The sequence below is a fragment of the Hyperolius riggenbachi genome, chromosome 9, assembly GCF_040937935.1.
Source record: "Hyperolius riggenbachi isolate aHypRig1 chromosome 9, aHypRig1.pri, whole genome shotgun sequence".
NCBI lineage: Eukaryota > Metazoa > Chordata > Amphibia > Anura > Hyperoliidae > Hyperolius > Hyperolius riggenbachi.
This window is the reverse complement of record NC_090654.1, coordinates 40,780,259-40,800,024: the sequence shown is the minus strand read 5'-3', so window position 1 is coordinate 40,800,024 and position 19,766 is coordinate 40,780,259. Positions and strand designations below refer to the sequence as shown.

Genomic DNA, 19,766 nt, shown 5'->3' with positions numbered 1-19,766 from the left:
GTAAATTCTTGGAATGCTGAGATGTCTCTCTGCTAGCAGAGGATGTAGAAGATAAAAACAAAAGTCCTCTGTTATTGTCTCACACTGCCCCCTAGTGACAAGTGGCCATAAATACACATTACAGCAGTACTAATTAGAACCGGAAAAATGTAACAAATAATAAAAAAATGTGCTAAAATAAATTGTCCTGGAGCACTTGCAAGCCTCAAAATAAATTGGCTGCTAAAGGGTTAAAGGCCGAGGGGCAGGAGACAGGAAAGCAATAATGTTAGTGTTGATGTGTTTTAACTATAGCATACTTATGAACACATTACCATTACATAGGCAATTATGTTTATGATTATTATGATTACAGTAGTCATTACCTAGCACTTCAGTCAAAGCATAAAGAGGAGGAATTGCTTATTTTTCAGACCACGCCATTACCGCTGCTATTGTTCTAAAATATTAATATTATGGACGCCCTTAATAGGTAAGGAAGTGTTACAATACCAAATAACACTTAGCAGTACATGTATTGTGGTGAGCAAAATGAGCACTACTGGCCCGGAACCGGACAAACACACATAACATCCTTTTAACCTGATCCATAGACGACACATGGGAAAACTCCCCCCCTCACCCAAAATCCACGAGAATTGACTGAAAAAAAACTGCTATGCTCAAAACATCAATAGGTCATACATAATGCATGCCAGAATGGACAATGCCCAGAGGCTGCTTTATAGAAGCCGAAGCAAAAATGAGGCGTTGGCAGGTCCGGTTCGTTCTAGACTGTTTTATGTAACGATCGGTGTCAGCACACAGAGAGAATCTGATTATTGGTGATCTGCAGTATCACCAAGAATACAGATATATACCCGATTATTGATGATCTGCAGAATCACCAATAATACAGATATAGTACTAACCTCTGGACACCTGTATATAACGTGAGTGTTTGGTGCAACTGTATTTACTTTGAGTAATCCACCTGATGAGCAGGTGGTCCTTGACAGTATGGACAAAACTGCTCTTTAGAGAAGCACGAGAACTCTCCAGCAGCCTGAGATCTCCCAAAGGGGTGGAGTCTCAGGCTGAAGTAGTAAGGGCCAGAGAGTGAGTGACACCTGAAGGTGGATGTCACTAACTGATCTGGAGACTATCTCCTGAAGAGGAGAGATAGCTCTCGAGGTCAGGCAAGCCGAGTCGGCAACACACGGACAGATAAAGTACAAAGACAGAAGGCTGGTTCGGTATCCAAGACAGGCAGGGTTGGCAACAGATAATCAGATATGCGTGGTACCGAATCAGCGAGCGGAGGGATAGTCAGGAAAGCAATAGGTCATAACAGATATCAAACAATGCCTAGTCTTAGGTGTGAGGTCCGTGGTCTCTACACCCTGGAACTAGTCTGATGAATAACAGAATGATAACACAAGTTCCCTAGTCTTGGGTGTGAGGTCCGTGGTCTCTACACCCTGGAACTAGTCTGAAGTATAACAGAATGATAACACAAGTTCCCTAGTCTTGGGTGTGAGGTCCGTGGTCTCTACACCCTGGAACTAGTCTGAAGTATAAAACAATAATAATACAGTAGTAATCTGGCTCAGTGTGAATTCCCAGGTCCTCCTGGTTCAAACACACTGTTGGATCTGACTAAGGTCTGAGTGCTTCCACGTAGTGTTCGCAACGGCAGACCAGTTGTGAGTGTCCAGCCGTAACTATATATAGAGTAGCACTCTCTGGCGCCACCCCTAAGTGATAGACCAATAGCCACTAGCTCTGAGGTCAGCTGACCAGCCTGGTCAGCTGATCCCCCCTTGGCCATCATAAAAGTTCTGCCTCTCAGCGCGCGCGTATTCCTGAATCTGTGTGAACTAACAGACCCAGCCACACCAGCCGCATGCTGCTGCCTGCAAACCACTGCACTGGACGCGGAACCAGCCGCCCCGCTATCAGTACATGTGGCGGCTTTTCCGCGTTCACTCCCAGTACCAGACGCATGCCTCTGTGTGCAAACCGCCGCGCTGGACGCGGAATTAGCCGCCTTGCTATCAGCACACGCGGCGGCTTTTCCGCGTTTTCTCACATTTTCTGAGTCCCCCCCATCCTCTCCCCAATTTGGAATGATCGCACAGCACCTGACAATTTACTCTGCTTCATTTAATGTTCTCACATGACATGCTGCAGCTCAACACAATAGCACACTGGCTGGCTGTGAGTCTGTGACAAACAAACTTCTCACCCTCAGCCACTCCATTCCTCCTCAGTCAGGACAGAAGTGCCGCCTCCTCCCTTCTGCTGTGCAAGTCAAATGTAACACTGCTGCTCTCCTGCCTCCCCCCCTCCTCACTCACTGTCAGACTCCTCACACAGCACAACAAGCTGCTTTTCCCTAATGGTGACCTTTTCACCTCACTCTCCTCTCGCTTCTCCAACTCTGATTGCACGTTATTAGGCCCAGTGCACACCAGAAACCTCTAGCAGATTTGCAAAACGCTTCCAGGGTTTTGAAGCAGATTTCAGAACGATTCTAGGCATGTATAGAGAGGTTTTCTAAACATGCCTAGTGTTTTTTGGAGTGTTTTTGTGTAGCACATTTTATATATTTTTACAGTAAAGCTGTAACGGAACAGCTTCTGTAACAAAAACGCTTGGAAAACCGCCCTGATCTAGCGTTTTTCAGATCGGTTTGGGCTTTTCCTATACTTTAACATTGAGGCAGAAACGCCTCAGAAATCTAAAAAATGCTGCAGCCCCCGAGTTTGCGTTTGTGGAAAAAACGGCCCGCTCTGGTGTCCACCAGCCAATTCACTTTCATAAGCCAAGCGGTTTTCCCTCTGCAAGCGTTTTAAAAAACGCTCCAGAACCGCTCTGGTGTGCACCAGCTCTTAGTGAAAACACACAGTACAAAAATGCTGCCTCTGTAATCTCTGCGCCTGATGTAAATGTTTCACCTTGCTTCATGAGAGAAAATCAGCCCTGGGCGTTGGCCCTTAAAGTGTAGCCAAGGCTAACTTTGAGTACAAAAAAAAAAAACCTACTTACCTCAGGAGAGGGAAGCCTCTGGATCCTATAGAGCAGTGATGGCTAACCTTGGCACTCCAGCTGTGACAAAATTTCAAATCCCATCATGCCTCTTCCTACCAGAGCTATGGTTAGAGCTGTCAGATTATTGCAATGCCTCATGGGACTTGTAGTTCCACCACAGCTGGAGTGCCTCTTCAGGCACGAGCACAGCCATACTGCGCCTGCGTGAATATGGCCACGCCTCTGCAGTAAGCCAGAGCTACTCGTGGACTGGCAGCTTGCTGGTTATAAAGTGAGTAGTGATGGATTGATTAAAGTTAATGGGGTGCACTGCGAACAATCTGTAGCAGAAAAGTTTGCGAATTGACCATAAACATTCGTCTGCAATATTCGTCCATCGCTAAAAGTGAGTTGAATTCTTGAGTAGTATCATTTACATATTGCTGACATCTTCTGCAGCGCTGTACAAAGTATATTGTCTTGTCACTTAAAGGAAACCTGTACTGAAAAAAAGTTCCCCTGGGGGTACTCACCTCAGTAGGGGGAAGCCTCTGGACCCTATAGAGGCTTCCCCCGTCCTCCTGTGTCCCATGCGGTCTCGCTGCAGCCCCCGGAACGCACAGGCGACAAATCCGACAGCCTGTGCAATATTTACCTTTTTGGGCTCCAGCCTCCAGCGGGGGCGCTGTTGCGGCTCTTCTAGCGGTGTCGGAGATAGGCGCAAATAGCCGATCTCGGTCGGGTCCCCTCTACTGCGCAGGTGCAGGAGACTTGCGCCTGCGCAGTAGAGCGGCCCAACGGAGATCGGCTATTTCCGCCTATCTCCGCGGCAAGAGCGGATACTGCGCCTGCGCTGGAGCCAAAAGGTAAATATTTACATCGCCGCTGCTCCGGGAGGATTTTCTCCGCCGCCGTGGGACCGAGGAGGACGGGGGAAGCCTCAATAGGATCCGGAGGCTTCCCCCACCCAAGGTGAGTACCCCCCAGGGGAGTTTTTCTCATTACAGATTTTCTTTAAGGAGGAACTGTAGTGGAAATACCAAACTGAATAAAATTGCTTATTTTTTTTTACAATATTCATATTCATAGGTTAGTCAGTGTTTACCCATTGTAAAATATTTCCTCTCCCTGATTTACATTCTGAAATGTATCACTGGTGGTGCCATCTTCCGTTCTGCCAGGTGATCTGTACAGAATGTTTGTTACTGACAGTTCTATGTACAGAGGGAGATATTGCTTGTTTGTCAGTTGGAAAAAGCTGTTATTTCCCACAATGCAATGAGGTTCACAGACAGGAAACTGTCAGGACCATGGTCATGACATCATATTGTGGGAGGGGTTTCACTACAATGGGCTCTATTCTCAATCACACATGCGGTAAGAGATTTTTTACCGCTATATTACCGCATGTGATAAATTCCGCATTTTTTCCACATTCACTAAATGTGGAAAACAATGCGGGAACAATGCGTAAACATTTTTTAGGAAACATGCGTAATTACATAGTAAACATGCGGAAACCATGTGGAAAAAAAAGTTGCATAAAGAGACTTGTCCAAAAAAAAAAAAATGAAAGTCCAGCAAACACAGCCCTCAAGGCTCCAGACTACATTTAAGTCAACGGGAAGCGAAATATATCACCATAAGTACTAGTAGGTGATAAAAATTCGGTAGTTAAGTCAGAAATAAGGCGCCTCTTTTTCATGTGAATTTTGATTTTTTTTGCGGAAACTACTGACTTTTGCGGACTTTTACCGCATTTTTTACGCATGCGGGTAATTAATGCGTAAAATTTTACGCATGCTGTAAATTTCATGCGTAAACATTTGTGAATGTCAAGAGGGTACAGGGGCTCGCGGTCACAGCAGAGAAGGCTAGGAATCGGGCCATTTTACAGAGCATGGGCATTGGGGGGGGGGGGGGGGGCATTTTTATATTTTGAGGGCAGGGCAGCCAGGCAGATGGCAGCACTAGGCCAATTTCTGATTAGGTGGCCATACATCTATCGACTTGGCGGCCGATCCACCTTGGATAAAAATCGGTGCCGCCACAAGTATGCCTGATTCACGATTCAACTATTTTTGGGCTGATATTGGTCAAAATGTATCGAATGCTGGGCCGACATAGTTGATCAGGTGCACGGCGGTAACAGCGTGCGGAAATCACAAACGACAAACACAATGGAAATCCCAGGCAGCTGCCCCCAAATGTTTTATGTGCCCCTCGGTGGCCGCACCCTTCTACTTTACCTGTCACGCCGTCCTCCGAGTGTCTGCTCTGTATTTCCGCATTTGGGTCCCACATGACTACCGCCATAAAGACGTGGGGGCCATGAGTCACGTGCTGTAACGCCAGCAACCATATCAGGCGCCAATGCAGAAATAGGCTGCCCACATTTGGAGACCACGAGCACATAAAGCAATTCGGGGGGGGGGGGGGGGGGGGGCGTAGTCAGAGGCCAATTCCTTATTAGGTGGCCATAGATCTTGTGATTTGGCTGTACAATCGACCATTTGATTTGATCATTTTATCGAATCGAGAGAGGATTGAGTGTGTTCCAGTTTGTCCAATCCATTGCTGATATCATGTCCAAACGACCAGCTTAGTTGATCGAGCAAGATAAAAGTTATCGATTAACCGCATAGGAATCGGCCACTCTTCACATGTCATTTGATCGACTCTGAATCGATTTCTGCATTCAGAGCATGGAGACACAATATCAGTCAGATCGGTTAGTGAAGGTGAATTGCATAAGATATCGCTTGTAGCTTGTGGGTCGATAGTCAATCAACTTTTGATCTACTATACTAAAGTTGATCGCTTTGTCAATTGAAGCAGAATCGTCAGATGTATAGCTGCCTTAAATATTTCATGCTTAAATGGATAACGAATTGGCCTGCATTGTATGGGCATCCAACAGATCTATCTTAACCCTCTGGGCGATACAATTATATCGCCCAGGAGGTGGCGCAGCACTATTTTTTTTAATTTTTTATTTTTTAAATCATGTAGCGAGCCCAGGGCTCACTACATGATAGCCGCAGCGCAGCGGCATCCCCCCACCCACTCCGATCGCCTTCGGCGATCAGAGTAAGCAGGAAATCCCGTTCAGAATGGGATTTCCTGCTGGGCTTCCCTGGTCGCCATGGCGACGGGGCGGGATGACGTCACCAACGTCATGGACGTCGTGACATCTGAGGGAGTTCCGATCCACCCCTCAGCGCTGCCTGGCACTGATTGGCCAGGCTGCGCAAGGGGTTGGGGAGGGGGGGGGGCTGCGCGGCACGGAGGGTAGCGGCGGATCGGCGGCGAGCGGAAGTTACACGCAGCTAGCAAAGTGCTAGCTGCGTGTAACAAAAAAAATTATGCAAATCGGCCCACCAGGGCCTGAGAACTCCTCCTGCGCGACATACCTCGAGCTCAGCTCGGGATTATCGCTCAGGAGGTTAAAGAGAACCTGAGATGACTTAAAAGTAAAAATTAATACGATACGTACCTGGGGCTTCCTCCAGCCCCCTTCGGCCTGTTCGCTCCCTCTGCGCCATTCTCCACCTCCTGGATTCTCTGCTATAGCTCCTTCGTGAGTTGGGGCTTACTGCATATGCATGGCCCGACTGCTCACGTGCGCCCCATCACGCTCCCGTCACACTGCACCTGCGCCAACTGGCCAAAGTTACTGGAAGTATGGCGGAGGATGGTTCCGAGGGAGCGATCAGGCCAAGGGGGGCTGGAGGAAGCACAAGGTATGTATGGATTTTTACTTTTAAGTCATCTCAGGGATACTATAAAGGTGGCCACTAACTGTCCAATTTCTAGCGAAAAATCGTTAGAGCGATGAGAAATTCTGATCGGATTGGTTGTAAATAGCCTCCGTTGATGGACACAATCGATTATGAACGAGTGATAAAATGTCATCCGAATTAATTTTCGTCGAAACAAAATTTGGATTTTCTTGTTGGTTGTGATAGATAGGAAGCAAAGATTGGTTTGTTGATGGTGTAGTGAACGATGTATTACAATATTTCACTTCCGATCAGAATTTCTGATCGCTGGAACGATTTTTCGCTAGAAATTTGATCATTAGTGGCCACCTTTAGGCATGTACCCACTAAACGATTTTTCCAACGACCGATTATCTTTTTTTGAGCGACGAGAGATCGTTCCCGCAATCTCGTGACCTGGGTACAGGCGCACAATTATGCAAACAGCATTTGGCAACGCATAGCGACTTTTACAGTGGATCGGATCTTTAAGATCCTTGATGACTTTGCGCAAAGTACCGCGATCGCTTGACTTCCCATTCTCACCCATCGTGTGCAGTCGCATGTAACCGCCCGCAGGACGATGGATCGGGGAGCGCTCGTCATCGAGGGACGTCGTTGGGAACCATCTTCCTAGTCGGCAGCTGAGGATTCAACTTCATGGTCGATCTGAATAGACATCCCCTGATGTATGGGCACCTGTAGAGCGACCGCCCTGCAGACTTGCCTGTCTGCCCGCCAGCAGCAGATTGTGAATGAACTCTTTTTTCCCAGGACAGCGTTTCCAGCTGATAGAGAAGCCACGCCCTCCCGTCCACCGCCCCGCCTCCCCCCGGCTGCCAGTGGCTGGTGGCTGCAGGCGGCCCCGCCCCGCTCGGGCTGTGTAGCTGACATCAGTGCTGGGCAGGGAAGGATGGCTCGGCTGCTGCTGGAGGAGTAGCCAGGCAGACACCGTGCAGAGCGCACACAAAGGGCTCCTCCGGCTGCGCAGACGTGTCAGTGGCCGCATCGTGCCCAGGTAAGGCGTGCCAGCCCTCCATGTCCCCTGCCTGCCAACCCTGCAGATGCCTCCTCCCTCCCCCATGCAGCTGCTTTGTAGGCTTCTTATGGGATGTCCCCTGTAATCCTGGATTTGGTCTCCTCTGTGATCTGTACCTGCTGCACCTGTCACTCAGCCACAAGGGTGCCCAAGTGATGCAGGTGTCACTAGTTCCCAGGGACAGTTATCTGGGCTGGCAGTGTGGTGTCCATGGTAATGCTTCTGATTTGCAGCACTGATTCCAGGCAACTGTGACATCTCTGTTTAGAGTCAGCTCTTAGAGGATTGGTCCACCCCAGAGGCATGTGTTTTTTCCATTCTTTTTTTTTTTTTTTTCATGTTCTTGAGTTGATTTTCCACCTGGCTTTTTTATGCTTCTGGTGGAATCTGATTTCCTTAGTTCTGCTCAGCCAGACTTGGAGTCTCACTCCTCTTGCTGCAGGAAGCTATCTGGAGATTTCATGCTTCCGTCTGCAGACAGTGGACTTTTTCAGAATCTGTATACTGTACATTCCTAACTCCTGTATTGGCTCGATGTCTGCGTCAAAAACTTTGGCCGGTGGTGCGGTGATCTGTGTGGGATGTGGCGGTGAACTGAATTGGTAACTGTTCAGGGTTAGTTCAGTGTTTTTCGGTGCTGAAGTTGCAGTTTGGTGACTTTCGATGTCATTTTGTTTCTTTAGGGCAGGTTCACACACTGGGGAAGATTTGCGCTGTTTGCTGACTGATGAAGTGCTATTGCAGTGTCACCCTATGAGAGTGTTCCCACAGTAGCGTTTTGAATTTTAGAAAATCGAAATCTTGCTGCATGTACTATATTTTTTTTATTTTTTTTCAGAGCAATTTTGCTTAAAGGATACCAAAGGCAAATGGCATTGTACAAATCGAGGCTTCAGGCATGTATGGACAGGAGTCCTCATGCCCACAGGTCTCTGTCCCCCCCCTCTGTTCTGATGTAATAGCCCCTGTGAGTTGCACTACTGCACAAGCGGTGGCCTGGCGGCGCGCGTTTGATTGCACTCTGCAGATGCTCATTATGTAACAAGTTTTAGCGCATGTGCGCTTTTATCCTGGCCACAGGAGCCCGATCAAGGATGTGTACCGCCAGGCCAGTATTTGCACAGTAGCGTGCGCCCTGGCTAAGCAGACGGAGTAGAGGAGTCGGAGCAATTTTGGGTACCTGGAGTCTGTTGATTTTCGAACCAAATCCATAGCCTTTGTAAAAATTAGACTAAGGAGTCGGAGTCCAGGAGTCGGAGCAGTTTTGGGTACCTGGAGTCGGTGGTTTCATAAACTGAGGAGTTGGTGTCGCATGATTTTTGTATTGACTCTACAGCCTGGCCACGACTAATGCTGGGCATACACGGCTCGAGAATGCGGCAGTATCAAGCCATCGGCTCGATGCCGGCGCATCACCGCTCGTCCGCGTGGATCGATTCCCGCTCGTCCCCGCGGGCGCTGCTAATCATTGTTCTCCCCGCCAGTATCGAGTGCACAATCGATCCGGCGGGGTATCGGACAGGTTGAATATTATCAATTGAGCCATCAGCGGCTCGATTGATAATATGAAACGAGCCATGTATGCCCAGCATTACAGTGCCAGTTGCACCGGAATGAAGGGGGGCAGTGGTGGGCATGGGGGCTCCTGCCCATATATGCCTGGGGCCTCCATTTCCAGTTTGCCTCAGGTGTCCTTTTCAAAGTATATGTAAAAACGCACATTCCTTTAAAAATCGCATTACTAAGTTCTTAACAATTGCATTTTGCAGTGTGAACGAAGCCACAGCACAGCACAGCTTTGAATGAATTTCACATAACATTAATCTCTTACTTGCCTAACCCTGACACCCCCCCCCCCCCCCCATTGAATAGGCTTAATTATAAACACACTTATAATAATTATCACTTGAAATTATAATTCGTGATTATTTTGGCTAACCATTTAGTAATGATTCCTGTACAGTCACAATGCTTGGCTCATGGCTGAGCACAGTGTGCTCTGCTCTATGGAGACGGTAGAGCAAGAATGAGTGATCTAATATCTTCTAATTACAGATTACAGTAGTGATTAGATAACTGACGTGATCTGTCCGGCCGGCACATCATCGGAGAAGTCACATCACCAGTTGCAAAGTCTGACATTAGTAAGCAAGTGAGTAGAGGCTGGCTGGTATCTTACTATGTTTGCAGTTAAACTGCTCTTCAGGAAATGCTGTTGAAAACAAAGAAAACCCTGAGAATCCCCAATGGACTGGCCCAAAACCTGTCAGATTTTAACGGCCTATTTTTTCCGCGATAATGGTCCTTTAAGGGCAGTTTCTCACTATGCACATTGTGCATGCAGTATAATGCAATCACAACACATCGCTGGAATAGTTTCTTAGCAAAAAGACTGTGTGTGTGTGTGTGTGTGTGTGTGTGTGTGTGTGTGTGTGTGTGTGTGTGTGTGTGTGTGTGTGTGTGTGTGTGTGTGTGTGTGTGTGTGTGTGTGTGTGTGTGTGTGTGTGTGTGTGTGTGTGTGTGTGTGTGGTTTTTGCGGGAAAGTTTCCTTTTATGTAGTCTCCTCCAAGCCCTCATTTCCCTCTTTTCACAAGAATTGTCATTACGGCCCAGTAATGTACGCATGCACATCGCAAGTTCTGATGCCAGTGACTTCTATGATACTCGGGGTGTATGCTGGCCATGCTTGGGAGAACTCATGGAGAAGCATGTGATCAGCTGATAGATTTGTAAGGCTCTGATTTGCTGGTCATGATCATGTGTTAAACCAGGAAGTCAACACAGCAAATCAGAATCTTACAAATCTATCTGTTGATGAAACTGATCACATGCTTCTCCATGAGTTCCCCTCAGCATTGCCATCCCTACTGGCCAACAATGCACATCTATACCCACCTTATTTTGCTGACATCTGGTGCTAACGTGCAGATGTGAGCATTACCAGTACAGTATAATCGTTACTAGGTGATTATAATGTCTGTTTTACCGCACTGCAATGTATGTAGTGTGAAAGGACCCTTAGCATAGCTCCCAACTGTCCCTCTTTGGAAACCCTGTCCCTCTTTCTTCCTCAAATGTCTCAGGACTGATGTACAGATTTGTGTAAATATATCTTTTATCTACTGAAAATGTGTTTAACTGACTGTAAACTTTATTCCCATCCTTAAAATATATATATTTCTTATTTTCAAATGTTAATAGGAAGAAAAATGAACCAGGATAGAAAGGACCAGTGGGGTTTGCATTAGAATACTGCATATTTTCTTATGAAATCTTTATGGTATGTGTGACTAGGGGGTGTGATTAGGGGCGTGGCAGGGGCATGGCCCCTCTTATCTTAAAAAGTTGGGAGGTGTGCCTTAGGTTTTCTAAAATGCATTAAAAAAATCACTAGGCACATGCCTGAAATTGCTTTGAAAAATTGCTTCAAAAAATGCTTACCGCTTGCAAGTGCGCTAACGATTTTTGTTGTGCACTAGCACTTAGAGAGCACTGCTAGTGGGTTCTGGGCCTCACTGTTCTCAAACACAGCAGTGTGTAGTTATGAAAAGGTGCCGATCTATGAGTTTGTGCAGCAGGTGTAATTTTTTTTTAAATTTTTTTACAAGACATTTCATGCGCCGTTCATTTACAGTAATGATTTACTAATTTTCTATAAAAACCTATGCCATGAAGCTGTGTGGCGCGGAACAGGTTTAGCTGGCCCGGCCGGGCAGAGTCGTGTGGCTGGACGTTGCCCTGATGCCGTCGGCTCCACAGAATGCTGCGTCGGCACGTGGGGTTCCGGCCAAGTCAAGCGTGCTTCTATCTGACACACTCCCTCAGGCCGCTGACAGATTTTCCACTGCTGGCCAAATGAATCCTAGTGGCCCAGTTAGCGGGATGGAGTCGGGATTCCGCGCTGCTGGGGCAGAGAAGTGGGGCTGCTGCTGCAGAACCTCTTGGAGATCGGCGTCGGCTCTGCGGGATGTTGCAGAGCTTTTGTCGGATTATAAGTGACGGAGAAGCAGCTGTGACTGGGATGTTGGCTGCCCTTTGGGATACAAGCTGATTATTGATTTGCTGTCTCCTATTACTGTGTGTGTCTAATAGCGGTCCTCATTTATAGAGAAGAGCTGCTCGGAATGGAAACGTTTGAATCTGGATTCGATAGCTTTTTTTAAGGACAACCCTTGTAAAATATTGTAATATTTAAAACCTATATTTATATGAAGTATATTTCTTCCAGAGTAAAATGCACCATAAATTACATTTCTACTATGTTGTTGTTGCTTACAGTAGGCAATAAAAATCTTACAGATCTGACAGGTTTTGGATTAGTCCATCTACTCACAAGGGATTCTCAGGATTTTCTTTATTCTTTACAAAAGCACTCCATGGACACACTCAGTTGAAAGCTATTTTGGGATTTGGACTGAGCAACTGACATTCAGTAAGGCCTCTTTCCCACCAGGATGTTGTGTTTTAGGGGACGTTATAGGTCGCATAACGTGCCCCTAACACAACGCCTGGTGGTGTTGGAGGAGGACGCTACCTAGAGCTGCATTATGCAGCTCTTGGTGCGCCTTTTGTGTCCTATGCGCTGCGGAGACCACGTGATCGGAGCACTCCGCATCACGTGGTCCGGCCAGCCAATCAGCGGCCGCTCCAGGAAGTAAACCCTGCAGTGCAGTGAATATTAAGTAGCCATGTGGCTGGCTACAACAGCGGACTCTCCCCGCCTCCTCTCCGGCCCAAAATAAAAAAAAAACAACCTAATTGAGCATGTGCACACAGTCTAACGTGGCTAAAGCCGCGTACAACGCATAGCATGCTGGACTTTATTTGAACGTGCAGCGTTACACTGTAACGCAACGTGGGCACTGTGAACAGCCCATTGATTTTTCATTACTGTGAGTTGGGCTGCGTTACAGGCTGCTCTAACGTGCTCCTGTAACGTCTTACTTTGAAAGCAGCCTTAAAATGCTTTTTCAAAATAGAAAAACTCTGAGAATCCCCCCCCACCCCCCAATAAGCAGATGGACTAGTCCAAATCCTGTCAGATCTGGCAGAATTGTGTTGCCTACTGTTAGGGCTTGTTCACACTGAGTGTTTTTTTTTTGGTGTTTAAGCGCTGGCGATTTTAGCAATCGCCCTAAAAGCACTTGTGCAATGGTTCCCTATGAGAGTGTTCACATGAGCGATTCGATTGCGATCCGCTTCCAAAAGTGCTGCCTGTACCATTTTCTGAGCGCTTTGGCTCAAAGGAAAGTAAAGGGAAATCGCAAAGTGCTAGAAAAAGCGTTTTGTATAGCGATTTTTATTTTTTTCTTTTCCAGGTGAAAGAGTTCACTTACTGACGTCAGTCTCAATCTCGATCATTCATCAAAAGCGCTTACACAAAATTGCCCAACGCTCAGAAAAGGCCGGGAATCGCTTGAGAAAATCACGCACAAAAATGAATGCTCAGCGCTTGCGATTTATAATGTGAACATAGCCTAAGTGGCGGGAACATAGGAGAAAAGTAAATTTATAGTGCATTTTACGCTGAAATAAATGTACATTTTATACAAATGCATTTTATGTACATTTTATACAAATGCATTTTAAAGTGTTTTTTTAATGTTTTTATTTATTTTATAGTGGTCTCTTAAGTGAAAATTGTTACATAATTGGGGGTCTTAAAGCTTTCTGTAGCTAGGCTGCATTCCAATATGGAATGATCTTATCTTAAAGCGGATCCAAACCAAACATTTTTTTTTTTTTTTTAATTCAAAACATTTAGTTGCACCACTCTGACACATACAAATATAAATAAACACTCCTTCAAGCCTATGAGCATTTCAGTGCATGCTTTTCACCCTCCTCTTTGCATAACTAGGGTTATACAGGTGGCAGCCATTAGCAATTCCTCCTTTGCTGGACACCATCTACTCCACCAGTCTGCCGGATTCTGTCCCGGCAATATGAAAAGAAGAGAGGGGTTCCTCCAATAAATGTAAAATATTTTATATTTGTCATCGTGCAGCTGCAAAAAGGCTGCTATTTATTATTATAATTTTAGAAAATAAATTTTATTTCTGAAATCTTGTATTTTTAATTTGGGTCTACTTTAAACCGTTTTCATGAAATCCTGCATTTCCTGTGTATAAATTGCTCTACAAACATTGCAAGCTCTTCTCTCTGCCCCCAATTCAATATCTTCTGAACCCAGAAAGTCCGTGGAACGCCCATCTAGCTTTACCTGTTTTGTTCTTGAACCCCTGTAAATGTTATGCGGACACTTGCAACAACTGTTGCTTCTTTGTACACGCTTTAGATGGTTCACGGTGGAGGTGGACGTTTGCGGCTGCCTCTGCTGAGACTCTAGCGTGTGTATAGCGGATTCCAATCCTCTGCCAGCGGGATCCACCAAACCTTGATATCCCGAGTTAGCAGTTTTGTAAAAATGGCCTCCCATTTCTCATTGAAAATGTATAATCTGCTTTTTGCCTTCAATAGCAACCAGTGAAAATGGCCATTGCCCCATAACCGTTCCTGGTCAGCACACTGTTAAACTGTAACATCGCCCACGTAAGCCATAAGTAAACACTGACATTACCTTGCTCATCAGTTGTCCTTTCAGTTATAATTGACAGCAACTGATATATTTCAGTTCTGACAAAATCTTGTCAGAACTGGAAGGAATCGTTATAAGAGGAAAATGGTGAGCTTCTGAGAGAAACTGTATATTTATTTTGACTTGTAATATTCATTTGCTGGTACATTCTATGTTTTTTTTTTTTGTTTTTTAAAGGGGCACTATGGCAAACAAAATTAAAATGTTAAATATGTGCAAACATAAACAAATAAGTACATTTTTTTTTCCAGAGTAAAATGAGCCATAAATGACTTTTTTTTTTTTTTTTTTTTCTCCTATGTTGCTGTCACTTGCAGTAGGTACTAGAAATCTGACAGTCCATCTCTTCATAGGGGATTCTAAGCAAGGCTTTTATTCTGTCTAAAGATATTCTCTAAAAAGGATTTATACAATGATGCTGGCCAGCCTCCCTGCTCCCTACACAGTTTTTTGGCAGTTGTATAGAGCAACTGCCATTCACTAAAGTGCTTTTGAAAATTAATAAATACCTGAGAATCCCCTATAAAGAGATTAACTAGTCCAAAACCTGTCTTCGCTCCTGTCAGATTTCTACTACCTACTGCAAGTGACAGAAACATAGGAGAAAAGTAATTGATTGCTTATTTTACTCTGGAAAAAAAATGTACTTATTTGTCTGTTTGCACATATTTAAAATTTTTACAATTTTTTTTTTTTATACCATAGTGCCCCTTTAAATAATTTTACTCTGTTCAGGTTCACTTTAACAGTCAGTTGTGTTCTCTTAGGGGAGGGGCTACAACAGAGGAACAGAGGTTGGTTCTTTACCAAACATGACAGTTTATACTCTCTCACCTCGAGTTTATTTTAAAGATGCTAGTGCATAATTGCATGCAAAATCTCCTCCGCTGACCAACACAATCACAGAAAGCTTGCATGATTACGCTCAAACCACTTAGTTACAACTCATGGCATTTGATCGCTTTTTCTGAATACTTTTGGGAGGAGCGTTGAGAGGAGCATCCTGTAGCTGGACAAAGTGTTTTTCGGGGAGCCCAAAAAAGACCCAGTTTAGAAAGGCTGAATAAATATAGGGGGCGGAATCCGACCCGTGGGCTGAAGTTTAAAGACCATTTTTTTTCTTCTAGAAAGTCAGATTTTGCTGTTTAGGAAGCGTACACTCACGTCGACTTTATCTGAGTGTTTGAGGCCATTGGTACAGCATTTCGGGACACCCGAGCCAGTCCGGTTGGGCGTCTAGCTCCTGCAATGCGATTGGTCAGCAGATCTATCCCAGGTGTTAAGTCACAGGCAGCCGCATGCTCTGCAGAAGTTAATGTTTGCTGGTGGACAAAACTCACGCTGAGCAAATATTGACTATAGTAATACAATAACCCACAGAACTGGCAGAATAGGAGATCTGCCCTCCGGTTGCATTATAGGGGGCAACTCAGGTCGAGTTGGCATATTTATAAATACTCTTGATCTTGTGAAGCTAAAAAATGTTTTGCATTTTAGTCCTAAAAAAGGGCTAGAGCTTCTTTGGGTTTTTACCACTGTTTGCGTCCTAACTAAAACTTTCTTCAAGTGGATCTGAACTCTTGCACAGGGCAGAAGGGAAACAGAGAAAAGCACCCTGTATATATTTAGATAGTTTAGCCTGTCTAATTCCACCTTATCTGTGACTAATCACAAGTTGTCATTTGATTCCACAGCTGTCAGCTGGCTGCCTCTGCAGATCAGCTAGTTTGTGAGCACAGGATGTTAAGCCTATATCTGCTTCCGTGAAAGCAGATTTATTGCAGGATTTGTACCTAGGGCTGTGGAGTCGTTACAAAAATCATCCAACTCCGACTCCTCAGTTTATGTAACCACGACTCAGACTCCAGGTACCCAAAATGACCGCGACTCCGACTCCTTAGTCTAATACTTGCCAGGGCTGAACATTTGGTACACAAATTATCCGACTCCTGAGTTTATGAAACCACCAACTTCAGGTACCCAAAACATTGCTCCGACTCCACAGCCCTGTTTGTATCAGCTGTAACAAAGTAATGTGGTTCTTTAAAGGTTATTATGCTGTTGCTTATCTTTTAGAGCAGAGAGGAAGTTCTGACTTCAGGTCCGCTTTTGGTTTGAATACAGGTCTAAGAGTGAAGGCTCTGAATACCATAACACCTTCCTGGTTCTCGGTCCGCCCATTCGTTCCTGCTCCGTCCTTGGTTGAAATATTTGACCTGCTCTCAGGTTGGGATGGTCCATGAGATGCAAATAATTTTGAGTTGATGCAGGATTATGCAAATTTTGAATGCAAATTTTATGCAGCTTGAAAATTGATCAATCCAATTTTACCTCGGCACGATTTGATTGGTTCATGTCCAAACTGCATACATTTGCATACAAAATTGGCATAATGCTGCATCAACTCTTTGGCCCTGTTCGGGCAGCCTTCAGAACTGCTTGCGTCCCTGAGTAACTCTGCAGACTGTGGCAGTTGGGGCTTGTGCATGCGCAGTACCCTTGCACAGCAGGTCGAGTACATTGCCTTGACTTGAGGGCAAGGGTCCTGCTGTGCAATTTTGTAATCATGAGCAGGGAGCAGCCATGGGTCATGTCAACTAGACTAGCTCCATATTATTTGGGTTGATATCTTTCTAATGCTCCATATCTGACCTCTAAGCAGGCCCAGATTTACATGACGGGAGCCTATAAGCACAGATGTTCAGGCATCCCTAGACTTCACCCTCCACAAACCTACAAACCTCAGCTGAAACGCACCGCAAGCATTGCTGGCTGGCCCAGCTGCCAGCTCCCCCCTACTTCCCCTAACCAGTGTAGGTAGCCACAGCCTGGTGCCCCTTAGCATTACGTAGCCAGAGGTACCCGCAGTATTGAGTAGCTAGAGGTGCCCCTGGCTGAAGGGAGATCTCATCAGTGGAAAGCCAAGAGCTCTCATTTACATTTCGCGCGGGACTGCATAGGGAGGGAAGCACTTGGAGGCGTGTGAGCCGCCTTTCCATAATCGGGTGCCTGTAGGCATCTGCCTAGAGTGCCTCATGGTAAATCCGGCCCTGCATTCGTTTTTAATGCTTGCTGGCTGTGGCACGAGATTTTGGCTTGAATAATAATTCCGATATTTGTATAGCGCTTTTCACCTGTCGGACTCAAAGCGTTTGCAAGGCAGCCACTAGAGCACGCTCAGTATGCAGTAGCAGTGTTAGAGAGTCTTGCCCAGGAACTCCTACTGGAATAGGTGCTGGCTTACTGAACAAGAGCGGGATTTTAAATCCGGTGTCCTATGTCAGAGGCAGAGCCCTCAACTATTACACTATCCAGTCATAAATTGTGCCCGCCCCTTCCTGTCTCAAAAAGCTTCTTCTATAGGTCAACTGTCGTTGCCTCCAGTCATGTGATATTAGTGACAGGATTAGTGGGCTCCAGTCAATGCAGAACCGCTTTTCCTGTATTAGAGATACCATGTCAGCCCAGAGCCTCGTGTTTAGAAGTGTTTTTCTTGTTCCCCATAGCAACCAGTCATATTTCAGTCATATTTCTTGTTTTATATGCAAAGTAGCACTATAAAATGATAGCAGAGCAAATATTTCTGAAGAACCAAACAGTCAATGCTGTGTATACTGAGAAAGGCAAATAGAAGTGCCCACTTCCTGTCTCCCCCTCCACCCCACCATTAAAACATAATTAGGACGTCTACAGACCGTAAATAAGAAAACAGATGGCAGGCATGTCCTTATTTTCACTTGAGGCATCTGTAAACATGGATTCAACTTATTAAGCTTCATTTTCACACAAGTTTGCTTTAAGGTTTCACAATAGATGGCACATCTTGTGCACAGAGGATGAATAAATCTCCTCGGGAAGTTCAGGAGAGACCAACATGCGTCTCTTGTGGAGGTTGGCGTTGTAGCCGTGTTCATGGTCTGTTTGCATCAGAACGGGAGGATCCCCCCCCCCATTCCCTGAATATTCAATATAAATCTGTGAAAGAGGGTTATCTGTCATTCACTGGTGCTCAAACGCTATGGATGACTAATGACTTCATCAACAATGGCCGAAATTGCCTGTTTGCATGGTTTTCATTGGAGGCTATAAGGGCCTGTACACATGCCCAACTGATGTCGCTTGTCAGGGATCAGGAGCTGATTCCCCCTTGGGCGACATCGCTGGGACACACACACACACGCACGCACGCACACACACACACACGTCAGCTGTGTGGCTGATGGAGCGCTGTGTGGCTTTGCATGAGGGACATTGAGCAGCGCATGCATGACATCACGTGGCGAGCAGGGGAGTGGCGCAAGCAAAGGGATTGGCGGGAAATCTCCGTCGCTGGGATTAGGTAGATCAGTCCAGCGCATCGCTCACGGGTTGGGTGCCGTACACACTTCTGATTATCGGCAGAGTCTGTCCGTTATCTGCCACTTTAGCCAGCTTAAGTCAGACATGTGTATGAGGCTTAACCACCCTGGCGTTCTGATAAGATCGCCAGGGCGGCTGCGGGAGGGTTTTTTTTAAATAAAAAAAAAACTATTCCATGCAGCCAACTGAAAGTTGGCTGCATGAAAGCCCACTTGAGGGCGCTCCGGAGGCGTTCTTCCGATCGCCTCCGGCGGCCAGAAGTAACACGGAAGGCCGCAATGAGCGGCCTTCCGTGTTTCGCTTACCTCGTCGCCATGGCGACGAGCGGAGTGACGTCATGGACGTCAGCCGACGTCCTGACGTCAGCCGCCTCCGATCCAGCCCTTAGCGCTGGCCGGAACTGTTTGTTCCGGCTACGCTGGGCTCGGGCGGCTCGGGGGACCCTCTTTCGCCGGTGCACGCGGCAGATCGCCGCGCTGCAGCGGCGATCAGGCAGCACACGCGGCTGGCAAAGTGCCGGCTGCTTGTGCTGCTTTTTATTTCATTAAAATCGGCCCAGCAGGGCCTGAGCGGCAGCCTCCGGCGGTGTTGGACGAGCTGAGCTCGTCCAGACCGCTCAGGTGGTTAACCACTTGGGGACCGGCATATGAACCCCCCCTTATGGATCAGAGTAGTTTTTGGGTTTTCCCAATATCAATAGCTAGGCATGGCTGTTCCCAGTATAGATAGCCAGGCATTACGCACCTCCCAAGATCCAGCGAGGAGCAGCTCTCCCTGCCTCCTCTCTCCTCACTATCCAGTCCTCACACTGCCGCGAAGTTCCCGATCCCGACTTGATGGTGTCATCAAGCTGGGACCTCACACTAGAGTCAGTGCGAGGCTGAATGCTGGGCAGAGTGGAGGGGAAACCATTATTGCCAGAGGAACATCAGGAGAGGTTATTCCAGTCCTCTTCTTTTTTGCTGCTGCTGCTTTAGTGATCACTACGATTGGCAGC

At 46.3% G+C, this 19,766-nt stretch overlaps 1 long non-coding RNA gene across 1 annotated transcript; it reads left to right on the top strand.

Moving 5' to 3' along the window:
* The first annotated feature begins 7,679 nt into the window (after positions 1 to 7,679).
* LOC137531566 (uncharacterized) lies at positions 7,680 to 13,324 on the top strand. The gene is made up of 3 exons (XR_011023675.1): positions 7,680 to 7,791; positions 9,868 to 9,964; positions 13,131 to 13,324. It is a non-coding gene; the product is annotated as an uncharacterized lncRNA (long non-coding RNA).
* The last annotated feature ends 6,442 nt before the right edge of the window (positions 13,325 to 19,766 follow it).